Source organism: Halichoerus grypus, chromosome 8 (genome assembly GCF_964656455.1).
Source record: "Halichoerus grypus chromosome 8, mHalGry1.hap1.1, whole genome shotgun sequence".
Classification (NCBI taxonomy): domain Eukaryota; kingdom Metazoa; phylum Chordata; class Mammalia; order Carnivora; family Phocidae; genus Halichoerus; species Halichoerus grypus.
The window spans coordinates 86458816-86479493 of record NC_135719.1 but is presented as its reverse complement, the minus strand read 5'-3'; the positions used below and the strand labels follow the sequence as shown (position 1 = coordinate 86479493).

Sequence of the window (20678 nt, the reverse complement as noted above, 5' to 3'; positions counted from 1 at the left end):
TAGAGGACATCAGTTAAGGATGATAATGTTTCTTCACTGGTAAAGAGACTTTAATAATAAGAAACACTGTTGCTAAAATAAAAACATTTTCTGATTTTATGGACCAGAGGTTCTTGGACTTTATTCCATAAAACTATGGATAAAGTATTTTCCATGAAAAAGGCACTCCTAGAGGTAGATAATTCCACTGGGTTTGGATAATTCCTAGCTTAACCTCCTGCTCAGATAAGCATGCTTGAATGCAAGTGTAAATGCTCTCCTTTTTTTTTTTTTATCTGAATGATATTGTTATAGATAAATATATTTTATTAATAAAAATACGATAGGAGAGGGACCTCTGGGTGGCTCATTTGGTTAAGCATCCAACTCTTGATTTTGGCTCAGGTCATGATCTCTGGGTTGTGAGATCAAGCCCTGCATTGGGCTCTGCACTCACTGAGTGTGGATCCTGCTTGAGATTCTCTCTCTCTCCCTTTCCCTCTGCCTCCCCCACCCCCAAAAAATTTAAAAAAATATATAATAGGAGAAAATTTTATGGAGAAAGTGGAACAAAAATAAAGTTTAAGGAGATAAAAAAATAAAGAAAAATTTCTCACTTTTAATGATGAGCTTTCTCATTTTTTAAATTTATTTTTGCCAACAGAAATTATATGTATTTAAGGTATACAACATGTTTTGATATATGTATACATTGTGAATGATTGTCCCAATCAGACTCATTCATATATCCATCACCTCACATAGCTATCTTTTTTTTCTTTTTTTGTGGTAAGAACACTTGAGATCTACTTTCTTAGTAAACTTCAAGTATACATTATTATTGTTATTTTAAATTTATTGTTTTCAGTTTTAATGAGATATAGCTGACATGTAACATTGTGTAAGTTTAAGGTGTGATGATTTGATACACATATATATTGCAAAATGATTACCATAATATGTTTAGTTAACACTATGGTCACCATGGGTGCCTGGGTGGCTCAGTTGGTTAAGCGACTGCCTTCGGCTCAGGTCATGATCCTGGAGTCCCTGGATCGAGTCCCGCATCAGGCTCCCTGCTCGGCGGGAAGCCTGCTTCTCCCTCTCCCACTCCCCATTTGTGTTCCCTCTCTCGCTGTGTCTTTCTCTGTCAAATAAATAAATAAAATCTTTAAAAAAAAAAACAAAACACTATGGTCACCATACTATTCTTTAGATCTCTAAACTTATTTATCTTATATCTGAAACTTTGTACCCTTTGATCAGTATCCCATCCCCCACTGTCAGCCTCTGGTAACCACCCTTCTACTCTCAAAATGCTCTTCCTATAGAACTGATCTTAAATCATCTCTATATTTAAATTAAATTATTCATAAATTATTGGTAAAAAAAAGTTTGAGCTTTGAACTCCTGGCCTCTCCATTTCTAGCTGAGACATTGAGCCAGGTATTTAACTCCCCCATGCCTCAGTTTCTCTATCTCTGAAAATGGGGTATTGAGAGTAACTGCTTAAAAGGCTGTTTTGAGGATAAAATGAGTTATCTCATATAAAGATCTTGGCATATAAGGGCTCAAAAACAGCTTTGCTATTGGCTTTACTAGTAACAATCATCTTACTGATCTCCTCCCATTTGTTTGGGAAAAATCCACATGTTGAGTAAGATGCTGACATTGAGAACCACTACGCAAGAACGTTTAACATAGTACTTATTTCACAAAGTCAGGGGAATTATATAAGGCAGATGGAAAAGTTACCTAAAAAGTTGGCTCGGCTGGCACAGAGATCCTTTGTTATGATGCAATTTGAGGATCGTTTTCCAGACTTTCTTTCATTATTCCATATGGCAAGGCTTTACTTACATCCCAGCTCTGGATGTGGTGACCATTTGCATCAGTTTAAGGCTGCGGCTCTGGATGACTCCGATTGTGCTTAGCCATACCACCGGCCCTTGACATGTCGATATTAATACTGCAGTGGAGCAGATTAGTCAGTGATTCACAATCTTTAAAATGGATCAAATCAAATTGGAGTTGCTTCAGTAAATATTTGTTTTTTTTATGGCCCAAATATGAGTGACTTACTCTCTCTTTCTTCTTTCCTTCCTTCCTTCCTTCCTCCCTCCCTCCCTCCCTCCCTCCCTCCCTCCCTCCCTTCCTTCCTTCCTTCCTTCCTTCCTTCCTTCCTTCCTCTCTCTTTCCTATTGCTAGTCATTCCATTAACTCTCAGACTAAATTCCTCTTTTTGTTTACACACTTCAAATGTTTGCAGATGTTGGCTTATTTAGTACGAATTTTCACTTAACCAGATCAGCATCTCTATTTCCTCATCCTAATCCCATCACTCTTGTCCCTCACTACTTGGCACGGTAGTGTTATGTCTTTTTCCTTTACATTTTTTTTTGTCTTCCAATTAATTTTCTTGTCTGAGGGTTCCTAAGCACCTACAAATAAGAGAAATATTTCCATTAAAATGACCCCAATTCCTAGCCCCCTTGTTATAAAGACAACAGTTTCTCCTCTATTCCACATCAGCCTTTCTGTATGCAGTTCAAAATAGCTTTGACCTTCATAGCTGTGCTGTCACACTGTAACCTCATATAATAATATTGAACTTGGATCTAGCACTCCATGCTTTCATAGCATTTTACGATTATTGATTGGCTATTTCACACAATATCCAAGCAAAGCAGTCTGGATGGGTCTGGACAATAGTAATTTTATTGATGAGGAAACTGACAGAAACACTACCATTTTGTCTAGCTATCAGCAACTTAGTGGCAGAGAGCACACGGACATGGCAAGTAGTGCTGCATGCATTCCACTGAGTGGGTTATTCATGAGGGAGGCATTGCCAATGACCGTGCAGACTCTGTGTGTGTGTGGAAGACAGATGAGATAAAATGTGCATCCTGGAGCCAGGTGACCTAAGTTCAAATCCAGGCTTCCCCACTTCCTAATTGGGTCACCTTGTGCAAGTCCCTCAAGCTTTCCAGGCCTCAGTTTTCTAGTCTGTAAAATGGAGGTGGCCACCTCATTCTCTAGTTACAAGAAATAAAGGACTGGTGATGCCCTCAGATCAGCACCTGGAAAAGAAGTACACATTAAAAAATGGTAGTTATTTTTCTATGTTACCTGTTTCTTTTGTTTTCTTAATTTCCTCTGTAGGCTGATACTAATGTTGGGTGTCTTTCAGGAGCTATGTTCATTTACATTTTTCAAAACTAACACTCAATTTTATATTCTTCCCTAACGGTTCTCTGTCCCTTCTAAAAAGAATTTAGCCAATGTTTCTCTGTTCCTGCTAGCACTTAAAACTAGCCTTTGCTCTCTCGTTATTGTTCTTGCATGGCTGGAGAGTCTGCCTTGGTACTGCCCACCTTCTACCAGCCACTCTCTCTTCATAGGCTACAGTGAGGGTACAGATTCATTTATTCATCAAAAAATTATTTAATGAGCCCCTTTATGCACTACAAATTGTTCACTCTACAAGGGATACAACATTGCACAAGATAAACAAAAATGTCTGTTTCCTGGATGTTTTGATCTACTGAGATTATATCATTTCTTTATAACTCCGAGAGTACATGACAGAGCTTCAGCTACATTGAAGCTACATTCAGAGTTTCTTATATCAGGCACTTCAAACACCTAGATGGAAAAAAAAATGCTTGTGTTTACTGAAATTTCTGCCTGGAAATGCTAGGGAGTGTGCCAGGCTTAGGTCTTCTTAGATCTAGATATTAGAACTATACCTATACATATACGTTTCTTCTGGAAGGCATATCATCCAAATTGGTTAAGTCTAATCAATAAAAGTTTATATATATCCTAAAAGTGACTCTGTGTGTAGTGAAAGGTCATTGGATAGCAGATGAAAATCTGATTACAGATAATTCATAAGATTATTTAAAATTATTAGTACTGATCGCTCATAGACAATTGTGTGCCTTATTTTCTCATTAAAATGTATCTCTTGTAATATTCTGATGTAAATTCTACATCAGCTTAATTTCTTTCATCTTTATCACACACACACACACACAGCATTTTTACCAGTTTCTACATAACCTCCTAAACTTTGCAGTTGTCCATATTCTTTGTCATTTTATTTAAAAAGGTACTTCGCTAGGTCAAGATCAAAAGACTTTTCATAGAGCTTATCTTCAATTCATAGAAGATTGTAGTTTCTTTCTTATTCTGGTTAGGAAGTGAGTGTCTAGAAGTTTGAATAACAAGTCATATCTTCACTGAGTGAGTATATAAGATGATTCATTCTATGCAGGAATGTTTATATTATTTTATTATGGTGGTTAGTAAATCATACTATTATTTATTTGAGTTTTTACTATGTCAACTGTTGTCATCAACGTTTTAGATGATTGATCTTCTCACGGTAACACTGAGGTAAACACTGCTATCAATCTCATTTTATAAAGAAGGAAGCTAGGGTCATGCATCTGTAGGTGGTGGAAGGATGACTCGACTCTAGGACTGTTTTAACACTATAGTCTCTACTTTTAACTGCAATACCACACAGCCTCTCAACTGATCTATTTTGAAAAATATCTGATTTTTTTTCATAGCAGTGTATAATAATAGCTGTAAGACTTCTCTGTGTCATTCAGAAAGGTTTTTGTATATAGCAGAGGTGAAATTAGAATTTATGGTTTCTGGTTTTCTAATTTGCAAGCAGCTCTACAGATATTAAGTAGGTGGGCAACAGCTAAATGATTTATATTGTAGTCCATAACTGGCAAATTTGAATTGGAATATGTAGTTCAATCACAATTCATATGACTGAAACATATGAAAAATAATTACTTTTGTGGCTACTTCCTATAGTTATGTTTGAATAATGACTAAAATAAAACTAGGGTCAATTTATTTCTTAAATTGTATGATTTGGCTGATTTTTTTTTTTTTTAAAGATTTTATTTATTTAATTGACAGAGAGAGAGAGATAGTGAGAGAGGTAACACAAGCAGGGGGAGTGGGAGAGGGAGAAGCAGGCTTCCCGCCGAGCAGGGAGCCCGATGCGGGGCTCGATCCTAGGACCCTGGGATCATGACCTGAGCCGAAGGCAGTCGCTTAACCAACTGAGCCACCCAGGCGCCCCATGATTTGGCTGATTTTAACTTAAAAGCAGATACAACCACAGATGGGCATTTCTATCAGTTGATTACTAATGCAAAGGTCTTGCAAAAAAATAACCTCACCAGCATAGAACTTAACTGTAGATATAATCAATACTGGTAATGCTCTGCAGAAATAGGGAAGATGTGATACATAATACTCTATGCTTGCTGTAGTCTAGCACGTTAAACAATGCAAAGGTTGATTATTTTAGTGTTTCTCATTTAAAAACATTTGCATTTATAATCTAAGTGTTACTATACCTAGGGATGTTGATAATGGAGGAATACACAAAGCTGTTGCTTGGTGTTGACCTTACCTCTTACGTCTCCCATTGAGAAAATGTATGCCATCAGAGTTGAAATCTCTCATTTCTCATCCCAGAGCTATGTGAGTTGTTCCTATCCTTACTGCCTTCTGTTCTCCATGGATAAAATAGCCTTTCCTCTAGACAAGGCAATTCCTCTCTCTGTATATTTGATCCAATCCCTCCTGTCCCTCAGAGACTCCACTCTGTCACTACTTTCTACTGCTTTTTCTAGCACACAGGCAAGGTTAAGCATCTCCTATCTAGAAGTTGCCTTTTTAAACTCAATTCCCACTGTAACCATAGCCTTGTCTTTCTCCTTTCCTTTACTAAACAGGTTTCAAACAGTCTAGCCTTTCTTCAACTCCTAAACCTATTCGCTTCACAACTCTCATAATTGGACTTCCTTCTTCACCACCCCACAGTTAGTAGTTTCCCTAAGACCTTCATCTCCCAGTTGACAGAGTCAGTGGATAATTTTCAGTGCTCATCTGTCTTACCTCTCTAAGGCTTTTAGCACTAACGGTCACTCTTTATTTTCTTTTTTCCCTTAGCACATGCTACTTACCTCTCCTGACTCTCCTTAGTTTCTGTCACTTGTGAAATCTTTCCCTACCTACCTTCTAAAGGCCTTTCTTTGGTGTTCCATCTTCTCCCTTCTTATTTGAAATACTTTCTCTGGGTAATCTCATTGTTTGAGATGGCTTTAATGTCCATTTATATTCTAAAGTCTCCCAAATTTCTTTTTTTGCCCCCAGAACTCTCTCCAAAATTCCAGACCCACTTCAAACTACACCAGCCTAAGACAGAACCCATTATCTCCCCATCTCTACCCTTGTATTTCAACCACATTTCATGACATGACTCACTTCTGACTCAAGTTGGAAATGAAGGAGTCATTTTAATTGTCTCCTATTCTTCATCCCACATTTCAATGAATAGTCAAGTCTCACATTAATTACCTTTTAAATAACTCTAAAATACCTTTCGGCCGGAACTGCCATCTTCCTGTAATTCGCCAAAATGACCAACACAAAGGGAAAAGAGGAGAGGTACCCGCTATCTGTTCTCTAGACCTTTTAGAAAACATGGAGCTGTTCCTTTGGCCACATACATGTGAATCTATAAGAAAGGTGATATTGTGGACATCAAGGGAATGGGCACTGTTCAAAAAGGAATGCCCCACAAATGTTACCATGGCAAAACTGGAAGAGTCTACAGTGTTACTCAGCATGCTGTTGGCATTGTTGTAAACAAACAAGTTAAGGGCAAGATTCTTGCCAAGAGAATTAATGTATGCATTGAGCATATTAAACACTCAAAGAGCTGAGATAGCTTCCTGAACCGTGTGAAGGAAAATGATCAGAAAAAGAAGGAAGCCAAAGAGAAAAGTACTTGGGTTCAACTGAAGCACCAGCCTGCCCCACCCACAGAAGCACACTTTGTGAGAACCAATGGAAAGGAGCCCAAACTGCTGGAACCCATTCCCTATGAATTCATGGCATGATAAATGTAAAGAAAATAAAAGACCTCAAAACTGTAAAATAAATAAATAAATAAATAAATAAATAAATAAATAAATAAATAAATAAAAATAACTCTAAAATATGTTCTTTCCTATCTATCCTGATTGTTACTGGGTAGTTTGTGCCCTTTTCAACTCTCAGTGGAAACTCTGCCTTCTAAGTTTCTACTCACCTCCATCATCATCCCTTCAGAATCATCATTTACATTGCTGTCAACATGTCTGTGCAAAACGATGCCACTTCTTTGCTAAAATTCTGCCAATATCTCCCTACTACCAAATGATTAAAAGTGAAATTTCTTGGTGATTGCTTGAGGAAGCATCTGGCATTTCCAGGACTCTGGGGTCTATTTAGTGAGAGGAGGTAGTGTGGACTAGCCATCAGCAACCTTTAAACATAATGGTGATCTAGACTACATGAGAGATGAGAAGGATGCAATGGTGGGAGCACAGGACTCCTCCTGCCAAAGGAAAAAGCACAGGAACCTGAAGACAACTTCAGGAGGAATCAAGGAGGCAGGAGTAGTGACCAGTACCCTAAACACCCAAGCTGAATAAGTAGAGAAAGCCTTGTTTCCTAGAAGACTGGCTTCACACACAAAGGGGTGATTTTTTTTTTTAAGTAGCCTTCTTTGTCAAGACCTAGCTTAGGTTTGTTTTCGTATAAATTCTATTATCTAAAGAGTATAATCAAAACTTCCCTTTGATCTTTTAGAACCAATATCCCAGAAATTGAGAATGAAAGCTACCTATAGAACTCTTATCAATGTGGACTGGTACAGTATGGTCCAAGAAAAAAGATGCATGAATGTTAAAAATTGCACTAGCCATAGAAGTCATTCGCTTGACAAGCTGATCACTTCATAACACAAATGCAAAAAATATAATAATAATGAGGTAATAAATAAGTGAAAGGCCATAATATATGTTTCAAGACAATGCAGTAAGGTCATGGCATGTAACTAATCAGAGTCTCTCAAAGAGTGTTTTAACTTATTATATTCATAATAATTCTTTGTCTCCATTATCTATTTTCACAGCTCATAGCATAATAACAGAAGATCACGAAAGGGAGAAACTCTCTGAGGCAGGTTGCTGCAAGAAGTGACATTAGAGAACAAAGGCTAGGATAGAAAACTAATTAGACATTGGAATTCAAGCATCATAAACTGGGGATGCTAGTGTAGAGGCAAATAACCCCAGTAACAGCCTTGTATCTTTGAAAATGGAGAGCTTCCAACATGGTATAATAGAAAAAGCAATGGATTAGAGTTATAAAGGTCTCTGTTCTGGGCCTAACTCCATCACTTACCAGCAGTGAGGTCTTGAGTCTTGACATATAATCTCTCAGTGCTCAATTTTCCCATCCATGCAGTGGTAAGAATAGACTACAATGAGTACTTAGCACATTTTAGTTTCATATTATGTGCATGACAGAATATAAGAAAAGTATTTTGTAAATAAGTGTAAAAAGTGGCATTTTATTTCATGATCAGAATTACTCTTAATCATCTATTGTCTTTTAAATTAAGTGTGTTGTTTAAAGAACTCTGCCATCCTTTTCTCATTCCTACGGATACTTTCTCCCCAGATGATCTCATTCAGTACCATGGTTTTAAATATTAACTATTTGCAGTTGACTAAAAAATTTTTATATACTGCTCCTGTCTTTCCAAATGTCAGAGCCAACTGCCTATTTAACATTTTCACTTGGAGATACTCAAATGTAATTTGCCTAAAACAGAACTCTTAATTGTACCCTTACTACTGTTTTTCCTCCTATCTTCCCAATTCATTCAATGCCAATACCACACTTTCTTGCCCAAGCTAATAATGTAGGACTTATCCTTGATCTCACTCTTAACCACATACTCTGTATCCAATCCACCAGCAGGCCTTGTTAGCTCCACCTTTGAAAGTTATTTTGAGTCCATCAACTTCTGTCCATTTCCATTGCTACTGCCCTCGCAAGCCCTAGCAAGCCAGCCTCATTTTTCACCAACACTACCATAACAGCTCCTAAATGCTAGCTTGGTTTCTTGGTGACAGTTTCAAGACCATAAATTAGATCAGATCATGTCACACTTCTTTCTACCTAATCCCAGGTTTCCCATCATACTTAGATAAAGTTGAAGCTTTTTACTCTGGCCCACAAGGCTCTGCACAGTCTGGCCTTTGTCTTTCTCTACAACCTCATTTCCTATCACCTCACCCGCGATTATGTTCCATTTACACTGGCCTTGTTTCCCTTCCTCAAACACATGTGACCTCAAACACATTATTCTGATTGGCCGGCCTGAGTGACATATTCACTTGTATGGAGGAAAGATTCGGCCAAGTGATTAACATGTCTATTGCTGTACGAACCTGATGGATTTGTCATCATCAATATAGCCTGTGCCATCAAATACTACTTAAATGTTCAAGTGAAAGGGAGCCAATAAAAAATTACATGGTTAAAATTACATTTTGATTCAAAATCAATAGATACAGGCACAGTCAACATAAGCTTCTAATTAGGTACTTAAGTGGGCTGATACAGTCCTGTGGAATTAGGGTACTAAGTTATGTCCAAGGATCATCTAATCATCGTTGACTAGTAAAACATGTCTGTTTTATTTTAATCTTTGTGAAGAGTTGCCCAGATTGTGGTCCTGTAGTTTTGAAAGACAAAAAGAAGTGTCAGGGTTGTTTATGGCACTTGAAGTTACAAAATCTTTTTAATAGTTGTTTCAAGGGACCTAGCTACTTGTTCCTTGACTTTTATTATTTGATTATTAATCTTTTTATGATTCGCATGTCATTCTTTAAGGATTAGATATCCTTAAATTTCACCAACAAGATTATTTTCTTTAAATGAAAATTGTAATAACTCTTTCTTTTCATAGAAAGCTACATTCACATCTTGAATTTCAAACATTTGAAATCCAAGTAAGTAATAAATAGGAAAAGCTACTAATGAAAAGTGTTATTTTTAAATGATAAATTCAAAGATCAAAATAAAATGATTATTCATTGTACTATACAAATAGCCCATCTTTGTACCAAAAAAACCCTTTCATCTTCACAACTAAATTGACTAAAAGGCATGGTTTCCTAGCAACATTCATTGTGTTTATGACCTTTCCTCCAATCTGAGCACACAGATGTGGTTCTGAAGCTAATAAATATACATCATCCAACCTAGACTATTCCAGTTTCCCTAGAACAGGTTGAGAGAAATAGCAAACCAAATATGAGAGCTAAGAAAATAAACATATATTCAAAACAATTCTGAACATTTTGATATGGATGAGTATATTTAGCTGAGGTTAATAAGTCAAAGTATAATCAAGTAGTATTTTATTGTGGCATTCTGACATATAATTAGAACAAAACATGTTTAGAACAAGTTATGGTATAAGGGGAGGTTTTCCGTATATCAAAAAAATATGTATACTCCATCTATATGCATCTGTAATTTAGGATTTTAAACTATCTGCAATCTTTTGAGAATCTGTATGTTTGTACACCATTAGAATTTGGAAAATCCTTAATAAAAAAAATGTGTTACATGTGTTTTAAGCATTCTCCTGAGAAAATTGTACCAAAATAAGATTTACAGCTTTATAGTAGCAAAAATTCTAGGTAATACTTCTTATCTATGTATCTGATAACTGTATCATCTTATTACCTGTTTTTTTCCTATAGAAACTCAGAGATGGCAAAGACATTAAGAAAAAGTACTCACATTTTGTAACTTTCCTATATGTCAATTTCTATGTATTAAGCACTCCAGCAAAACGATAGCAGAAAAAAGTCAAGCAGCACCACATAATCTATGTAAACTTTTGAAGGGAAAAAGGCCTTTCCTGCTGGCTAATTCATGAAAAGTACAGGAGTTAAATGGCATTGAGCCATTGGTACATTTTCTTTGGCATTATCTAATGAATTCCTCCAAATTTATATGTTTTGTATATCACCACCACAGATGCAGGGTTTAGTGAGTTTTGCTTATGCAAAATGAAAATAATTACAGGGAAGCTTTTAAGCCAGATGTTGGAAATCGCTAGAGACGTGTTTGGGTCAGCATGTTTGACAGAGTTTATACAAGTGGCTACTCTAACTGGCAATTGACTGCCCAGTGGACAATTAGTAATATATCTTTCTTGTTTGCTAAGTATATATTTATTTCATTTTAAATAATTGTGTCTGAGGTTAAGATGGCAATAAGAGTGATAAACTCTCTATCTTAAGTCTTTTAATAGGTATGAGTACAGTTTAGCCAAAACAGTAACTGTTTAAAAAAGAAATACTTTATTTATTCTGACATCCATATAAGATTTGTTTTGTTTACAAGTCAAAGGGATGATTTTTCTAACTGCCAAATCTTTGATCTCAACTTAAGAGTTAAAATTCCAGCTGTGTTCTTTATGACTCTCACTTTCATTGTCAACAGTGATGAAAAATCTACAGTTAGGACACAGCTGAGAGTTGTTTTCTTTCTTTCTTTCTTTCTTTCTTTCTTTCTTTCTTTCTTTCTTTCTTTCTCGTATTTTTGTTATGATCAACTTACAGTCAGTTTGGTTTCTTTTTGATGAGAAAGCCATTGGTTAATAAGCAAATAAATTATTCTTAGGCTTATTAGTAGTTGTAGTTATCAAAATCATCCTAGAATTAAAGGCTGTAATCTTAGGTACATACCTAGGCAATTGACTTTTCTATTATTGTATTGGTCACTTACAAATTAACGTCATAATGAACTTTGCCATTATTAATGATCTGAAAATCTCTTTTATACTTTCCAGGGCCCAAACACCCTGTGAGATCTCAACCATCAAATTGGAAGGGTCAGAAAACCAAAGGAATGAGTACTTGGCTGCCTAATTTCTTAGTCCTTATTCATGATACTCAACAGCCTTACACACTGTCTTCCCTTTTCCTCATCTTACTGACCTCACTTCTCCACTCAAACCACGGTCCTACATCATCTACACTAAAAGGGAGAGAAGTGCAGGCTCAGTAGAGCTCCCGTGAAGAACTAGAGAAACCTTAATTTCAGGCTAATTTATGTTCTTGACATGGGTCTTGGTCTTTTTACTTATAAATCTGAAGAGTTGAATAACCTAATTTTCTAAATTATTTCTAGTCCAAAAATATGACAACTCTTAGAGTAAAATGAAGTTTCTGTCATCCTAATGATGAAAACAGTAAACCGTATCACCTGAGATTTCTTCTAACACCTAATTCTTTCCTTTTCTCTTTCGTATTCACCCAAAGGCCTTCTTCACACCCTAGCTGTGCCACTCCAGTTAACAATTCCCATGAAAACATTGTCTGTGAAGTCTGTGCTCCTGACATAATTCAATTCTCATGCCTCCTAGGACATGTCAGACATATTATTGTATAATGATGGAAAGAGCAGGTGTTTTGAGGAAAAACAAAACAAAACAATAAAAATCCAGCTCTTGTTTGTGGCTCTAGGAACTTGGGTAAATGACTTAACCTCTTAGAGCTTCAGATTATACATCTATAAAATGGTGCTATCTGCCTATAGCCATTTTGTATGCTGCCAGTACTTGAGTCCCTGATTCTCTTTGTCCGGCAGAACCCTACTGGTTGCTTCACTGGTTTGCCTAGTATTATATATCCAGACTTCTTACCAGCTCTTAGAATTCACTTTGTTTCGACTACCTGTCTCATTCCAGTGAATATGTCTGGTTTCTAGTCCAGAGTTCCTGGACTAATTCTCTCCATTTTTTTTTCTTTTGCCTCTCCTAGTTCAGTTCATTCTGCTTTTGGAAATGTCTTTCTCAGGCATATTCACACATTCTCTCTTCCCTTTTCCCTTTTTCCAATCTAAGGCCACTTAGGCCAGGAAAAGCTTCTTTTCTTTTTTTTCTTTTATATGAGTCAAGACAGATGGTAATCATGTCTGCTAAACATCTCTTGCAACATTTGAAGTGAAATTAGACATACAGATGAATCATATCACTGCTATCTATTTAAATGCCCTTGGAAGTGCCAGGGAGTCTCTTTCCAGATCCAGGGGTAGCCATTTTTATAGTTAAAATTCTCAAACCCACTTTTCTTCAAGGAATTAGAAGGAGATGCTTATCTAAATCCTAATTACATTCCTATTCACCTCAAACCCTTCGAGACAGGATCCATTAAGTGACTAGTTTGTTGTAACATTTGCTCAGGGATACCTCAGTCCTCCAGTCTCTAGATGCAAGACGGAGATGTCCTCGTTAGTAACTCGTGAAGATTATGTGCAAACAGCCCTTGACTTCTTCCCTCAGCAGAGAGGAGCCAGTGCAACTGTTTTTTCTCCTTCGTAATCTCACATTTACTCCCGGAGAAAGACCAAAACTGTAACAAAACAAGTGCGGCCAGGAAGTCATTAAGTAAAACAGATTCACATGGTTAAACAAGTAGATGTAGAAAATGAAGAGTTTCCTATACATGATAAAGTCATGTTGCTGGGGAAGGGAGAATAAGCTATTCTAAACAGGAAAAGCTAGCAAAATAGATGGGAAATAAGATAATGGTTGCTTAGCACTGTGTTGACATTAGCTCACATTCACATCACCTATTTGAAAGGGAAAAAAAAGAGCACCAATCACCTGGTGTTGTTTTGAATGTTTAGTCATACCAACAGGAACTCCTGCCTAGTAAATGTGTCAGCATTTTAGGACCACATTTAAATTCATCATGTATTTAGGCCATATCTATTTTATTCATTTGTGTATATTTAGCTCAGTACCCTGTAGAGAGATTTTGAGGCTCTTCAAAATGATAATGTGGATTAAACGTGTTAGAAAATTTTATTTCCTTCTGCAAAATCCAATCATGGAATCACTTCTGTATGAAGTATTTAGTCTAGAAGTCTGGAAGAATTAAAGAGTTTAATTAGCTTTATAACAAACTCAACAATGGGTATGTAGGTCATGGCCCCCAAACTCTAATTTATTTTGTTTATTATTTAAATAAATCACATTATGAGCCCACGGGGACTAGGATTGGGAGTATTCTGTCATTTTGCTTTCTAGTGTGAGGCAGGAAATTGCCCAAGAGGGATGATAATTCAACATTTAAACTATAAAGTTAAATGAAGATAAAAACTAGAAAGTTTTGATTCTTCAAAGTTAGATGTAGTCAATCATACTTTAAAATGTATATTAAGTTTGATAAACTATATACATATAGAAACTATCCAATCTATTATAATTTATGTTTTTGTGTTCAATAAAAATCCAATTTAAAAGAAATTGGATTAAAATGACTGCTGACAGGAGCAAAGTAGACCAATCCCTCAACCCTTGTTTGGTGACAATAACAGATGGGGATATTGGTGATACTAGTGATACTTCATTTTTTTTTTTGGTATCAGTTCTAATTTTTAGTTAATTCTAAATATAAGCTGCAAAAACAATAGAATTATCATTCAAGAGTTAGGATGAAGTAAGAAAAAAAAAATCAGACTAATGGGAGTTTAGCACCCATAGACTTTCCTGAAAGAACTACTAAGGGAGGTACTTCAACATAAAGAAAAGGCAAGAGTGTGGAGTCTGGTGGAAGAAAAAATAGTGTGATAAAAAATGAAGAAATATATTTGTAAGTTTAATTCAATATTTGCTGTAAAATAATAATAACTGATTTGTGCTTGAAACTTTTAGAAAACAATAAAAAAAAGAACATGTAAAAAAAAAAAGAATTTGATTATAGTAAAAACCATTGACCAGAAAAAAGGTGTGGTTAAGAAATATAATCAAATATATTGTTTCTGAACAAGATTAAGAAATAAAGTAGCTTATGCTCTTTTAAAATGCATTTGACACTTGCATATGGTATATAGGTTTTTAAAATTAACTTATTAAGTGGATGATTCCATTATCCTACATACAGACAAAGAATGTTTGCTCCTATTGAAAATTCAACCACCATCTAGTGGAGATATCTTTTAACAACATAAAAATGGCACCTAGAATTTACCAAAATGACTTCAGTAAATGTCACAGATGGTCATTGGAATGTGTTTCTTTTTATTATTTCCTTTTATTTTGGGGGAGAGTTGCCTATTAATCTTTAACTTCAGATTGTATATTTAGCTCATTGAATGGTCCAATGCATTGGAATCAGATGGTCTTGGTGAGTTCTTGGTGAATCCTTAGTATAGGTGAAATCCTATAGAAAGGAGTCTATTTAAACATCTTCAGGTAATAATATTTCTTCACTTCCCATGTTATCTGATACTGACATTTTTCCCCTTTTATTTATTAATATATAATATATTATTTGTTTCAGGGGTACAGGTCTGTGATTCATCAGTCTTACACAATTCACAGTGCTCACCATAGTACATACTCTCCCCAGTGTCCATCACCCAACCACTCCATCCCTCCCACCCCCTACCACTCCAGCAACCCTCAATTTGTTTCCTGAGATTAAGAGTCTCTTATGGTTTGTCTCCCTCTCTGGTTTTGTCTTGTTTCATTTTTCCTGCCCTTCCCCTATGATCCTCTGTCTTGTTTCTCAAATTCTTTATATCAGTGAGATCATATGATACTTGTCTTTCTCTGATTGACTTATTTTGCTTAGCATAATACCCTCTAGTTCCATCCACATCGTTGCAAATGGCAAGATTTCATTTTTTGATGGCTGCATAATATTCCATTGTATGTATATACCACATCTTCTTTATCCATTCATCTGTTGATGGACATCTAGGCTCTTTCCATAGTTCGGCTATTGTGGACATTGCTGCTGTAAACATTGGGGTGCATGTGCCCTTTCGGATCACTACATTTGTATTTTTGGAGTAAATACCCAGTAGTGCCATTGCTGGGTCGTAGGGTAGCTCTATTTTCAACTTTTTGAGAAACCTCCATACTGTTTTCCAGAGTGGCTGCACCAGCTTGCATTCCCACCAACAGTGTAAGAGAGTTCCCCTTTCTCCACATCCTCACCAATATCTGTTGTTTCCTGATTTGTTAATTTTAGCCATTCTGACTGGCTTTATACATGATAAAGCACTTTTTCATGTGTCTGTTGGCCATTTGGATGTCTTCTTTGCAGAAATGTCTGTTCATGTCTTCTGCCCATTTCTTGATTGGATTATTCTTTCGGTGTTGAGTTTGATAAGTTCTTTATAGGTTTTGGACACTAGCCCTTTATTTGATATGTCATTTGCAAATATCTTCTCCCATTCTGTCAGTTGTCCATGATAGATATGGTGTATGGTCTCCATGATCATGATAGTGCAATAAGCTGTCTACAGGGGAAATGTGTGTCAAGGTCATATTGTTCATCCCCTAAAGTAACTTTTCAAAAAAAATGCAATCATTGGAAATTATACAGCGAATGACCATCATCCTTGTAGGAAAGAAATTAATAAACATATAAGTCTGACCTAAGATAAACTGGGACTTTAAAAAAATAATAATATTTTTAGTGAAATTTTTTACATTTACATATTATATTTTAGTTTTACAATTCTGAAATTTTTAAAGTTTACAATTTTACACTTTAGTTTTACATAAAAACTAAAGAAAACTTTGTAGAAATGATACATTTCAGTAAAAAAGCCATTAGAAACTTTTCTTCAGGTTTCCATTGATCATTTATTATAAGTTGTTGAATAAACCTTTAAGGAATTAAATTCATATTAGAAAAGAAAGAAACATTTCTGAATACAGAATTCAATCTAATGTAATAATGATTATCATTATGTACAAAGTATGAAATTTTATCCTTTTGCATTACTTTTTATTCCATTTTTGCATTTGGGTTTGCCCTGTGTAATATGTTGGTTTCAATTTTTGAATTGCTTTGAAATAGAATGTTCTTGCTGGGTTAAAATAGTCCTCTCATTATACTGCAGAGTAATTCAGTGTCAGGAATCTTGACTGGGAATGTGAAGCTATAACTTATTTTCCATGTTTAATCAACCCTTGGTTATCTCATACCGGACTATCCACACTTCAGGGAATTGTGCTTCAGCATTTATCAATAACACTTGCAGTATATGCTCTGTTGAAAGCACATATCCAACTTTATTACTTTTTTTTGGTTGATCCAATCTCTGTTCCTATTTTTACTTTACATTCAGGCTGCATCACAGTACGGGTATAATATAATGACTTAAACAAAAGTTTTAGCCACAGGAAAGCTGAAAGAGAGAGAGAGTAGCTCTGATTTTAAGTGCTGCCCTGATTCACATAGTCAGTTGGTTTAGTGGTGAAGGCAGCCAGGAACAGCTGAAGAAATTCAGAATGGGAAACATATATGTTATATATATCTTACTGCCTCCTCAAGTGACATAACATGTATGAAAATACTCTATAAATTGTAAATAACTATCCTAATGTATTCCACAAAATAAGCACAGGCTTCTTCCTGAATCAGGGGATATTATGGTGTAGTAAAACAAACCCTTGATTTAGAATCATAAGCTCTAGGTCTGGGGCCATCTCCTACCACACACAAGCTATAGACTCTGGGAAATATTCTTAACCTCCAAGAGCACTCTTAAACTCACCATCTCTCATTCTTGCCTAGCCTCTTTTGCCTTTCTTTAGTTGGTACAACATTCTGACTTTCCTTGAGGAACTTTCCTCCCCACCTGTTAGGGTGGAGCTGACCCCACTTCCCTTACACAATTGGTAGGCTCAAAACCCATACTAGCCAGTTAATCTCAGTTATATTTCAGCTCAGAACTATAGCTGGAATTATTGGAAAAGAGGTGTGAGATGTCTGGAGTGGCTGGTAGCCACCTTGCTCCTTTGGGGAAGTACCTGCCTGAGTACAACAGAATATATAAGATGTGACAGACAAGATGACTCAGTGGCTTGAGGTTGCTCTTGGATGCATAGCCATAACTAGGAAATGGATACCTTGCACTTTCCAGTATATGAGTGAATAAATTACATTTTAGTGTTTAATCTACTTCAAATGCTCTGTGCAATGTTCACATGTTAAATAAGGATACTAGTGCATTGTAGTGCACAAGAATGCAACATATGAAGATTTTATGAAAAACAAATGAAATCAATAAAGGAAAGTTGTAAAAAATAGTGTTATAACATGTGGCTTAAAATGGCATAGTTTTTAATAAATAAATATATATTAGATGTTTAGTAAAATCTAAGCATCATTTAAATAAAAACTAGTATCAAAAATAATTCTAGTTTAGTCAACCACCCCAGGATAGATTATTAAGAATTAAAAAGACATTTCCATAAAATATTTTTTTTTATGAAAGCATCCTTTAAGAGCTGCCATTTTATCTCTTTGTACAGTCTAACTTTTGGAAGGATTGGTGTGCACATCAGGTTTTCATTTTATCAACTCCAAATCATTTCTTAATCCTATTAAGTGTAGTTACAAAATTACAGGAAGAGTTTTTAAAATCTTCAACTTGGGGCGCCTGGGTGGCTCAGTCGTTAAGTGTCTGCCTTCAGCTCAGGTCATGGTCCCAGGGTCCTGGGATCGAGCCCCGCATCGGGCTCCCTGCTCAGTGGGGAGCCTGCTTCTCCCTCTGCTTGCTGATCCCCCTGCTTGTGCTCTTTCTCTCTCTCTCTCTCTATCTCAAATAAATAAATAATATCTTTAAAAAAAAGTCTTCAACTTAATGGCACTCTCCACTTCACATGACATTGCTTCTTTTTTTTTTTTAATTTTTTTATTGTTATGTTAATCCCCATACATTACATCATTAGTTTTAGATATAGTGTTCCATGATTCATTGTTTGTGCATAACACCCAGTGCTCCATGCAGAACGTGCCCTCCTCAATACCCATCACCAGGCTAACCCATCCTCCCCCCCCCTCCCCTCTAGAACCCTCAGTTTGTTTTTCAGAGTCCATCGTCTCTCATGGTTCTTCTCCCCCTCCGATTTCCCCCCCTTCATTCTTCCCCTCCTGCTACATTCTTCTTCTTCTTTTTTTCTTTCTTAACATATATTGCATTATTTGTTTCAGAGGTACAGATCTGAGATTCAACCGTCTTGCACAATTCACAGCGCTTACCAGAGCACATACCCTCCCCAGTGTCCCATCACCCAGTCACCCCATCCCTCCCACCCCACCCCCCACTCCAGCAACCCTCAGTTTGTTTCCTGAGATTAAGAATTCCTCATATCAGTGAGGTCATATGATACAATGACATTGCTTCTTAAACGTCCTAGTGTCTCTTACTCCCTTGTTGGTTTAGAGGAGGCAAGCGGCCATATTGGGGAACCCAAGGAGCAAGAAACCATGAGTGGCCTCCAGGAACTGAGGCCAAAGAAACTAAAGCCCTCAATCCTATAAACACAAGACCAACTGCTAACTGCGCTTAAAAGAGGATTATTACACTCCTAATAGAATGGCCAAGATCCTGAACACTGACAACACCAAATGCTCATGAGTATATTGTGCAACTGGAACTCTCATTCATTGCTGATGGGAATGCAAAATGAGTCACTTTGGAAGGCAGTTTGATGGTTTCTTATAAAACTAAACATTTTCTTTTTTTAATAAAGATTTTATTTATTTATTTGACAGAGAGAGACATAGCGAGAGAGGGAACACAAGCAAGGGGAGTGGGAGAGGGAGAAGCAGGCTTCCCGCTGAGCAGGGAGCCCGATGTGGGGCTCGATCCCAGAACCCTGCGATCATGACCTGAGCCAAAGGCAGATGCTTAATGACTGAACCACCCAGGTGCCCCTAAACATTTTATTATCATACGATCTAACAACTGCACTCCTTGATATTTACCCAAAGAGTTGAAAATTTGTGTCCACACAAAAACCTGCATATGAATGTTTATAGCAGCTTTACTCATAATTGCCAAACATTGAAGCAACCAAGATGTCCTTGAGTAGGTGAATGGGTAAATAAATTGTGGTACATCTAGACAATAGAATATTATTCAGTACCAAAAAGAAATGAGCTATCAAGTCATGACAAGACATGGAGGAAACTTAAATGCCTGTTACTAAATGAAAGAAACCAACCTGAAAAGGCTATTTACCATATGATTCCAACAATATGGCATTCTAGAAAAGGCAACACTGTGGAGACAGTAAAAAGATCAGTAGTTGCCAGGAACTGGTGTGCAGGGATAGGGATGAATAAGTAGGAAATGAAAAGATTTTTAGGGCAGTGAGAATACTGTATATGATACTATAATGATGGCTATACATCATAATACATTTGACCAAACCTAGAGAATGCACAACACCAAGAATGAACCCTCATAAAAGTATGGACTTTGAGTGATCATGATGTGTCATTGTAGGTTGATCAATTATAACAAATATAATTTAGTTGGGATGTTATTAATGAGGGAGGTGCATGTGTGAGGGAAGGAAATATATGGGAAATCTCTGTATCTTCCTCTCAATTTTGTTATCAACCTAAAACTGCTCTTAAAAAAAAAAGTCTTAAAGAAAAGAAAGAAAAAAAAGTTTGTTCTGCAGGCAAGCTACTGATAAGAGCCCAGCCCTGGTAAACACCTTGATTGCACCCTTGCAGAGAACCTAGTTAAGTTGTGCCCGGAATCCAGATCCACAGATACTGTGAGATAATAAACACATTTTTTGAAGTCACTTAACTTTGTGGTAATATTGCTATATGGCAATAAATAATACAGATTTTGGTGGCCTTCTTCAGGGCCTGAGATACATTTCAAATAGGGTTTTCCTGTAAGCCAGCACCTGGCTGGCTCAGTTGGTATAACGTGACTCTTAATCTTGGCGGTTGTGAGTTTAA

General features: G+C 36.4%; 1 long non-coding RNA gene and 1 pseudogene across 9 annotated transcripts in view; both read left to right on the top strand.

Annotated features, from left to right (window-relative positions):
* Nucleotides 1–20678, top strand: part of LOC118530243 (uncharacterized) — a 449173-nt gene that overhangs the window by 148067 nt on the left and 280428 nt on the right. The window lies entirely within an intron of this gene.
* On the top strand, nucleotides 6440–7098 carry LOC118530247 (large ribosomal subunit protein eL21 pseudogene; annotated as a pseudogene).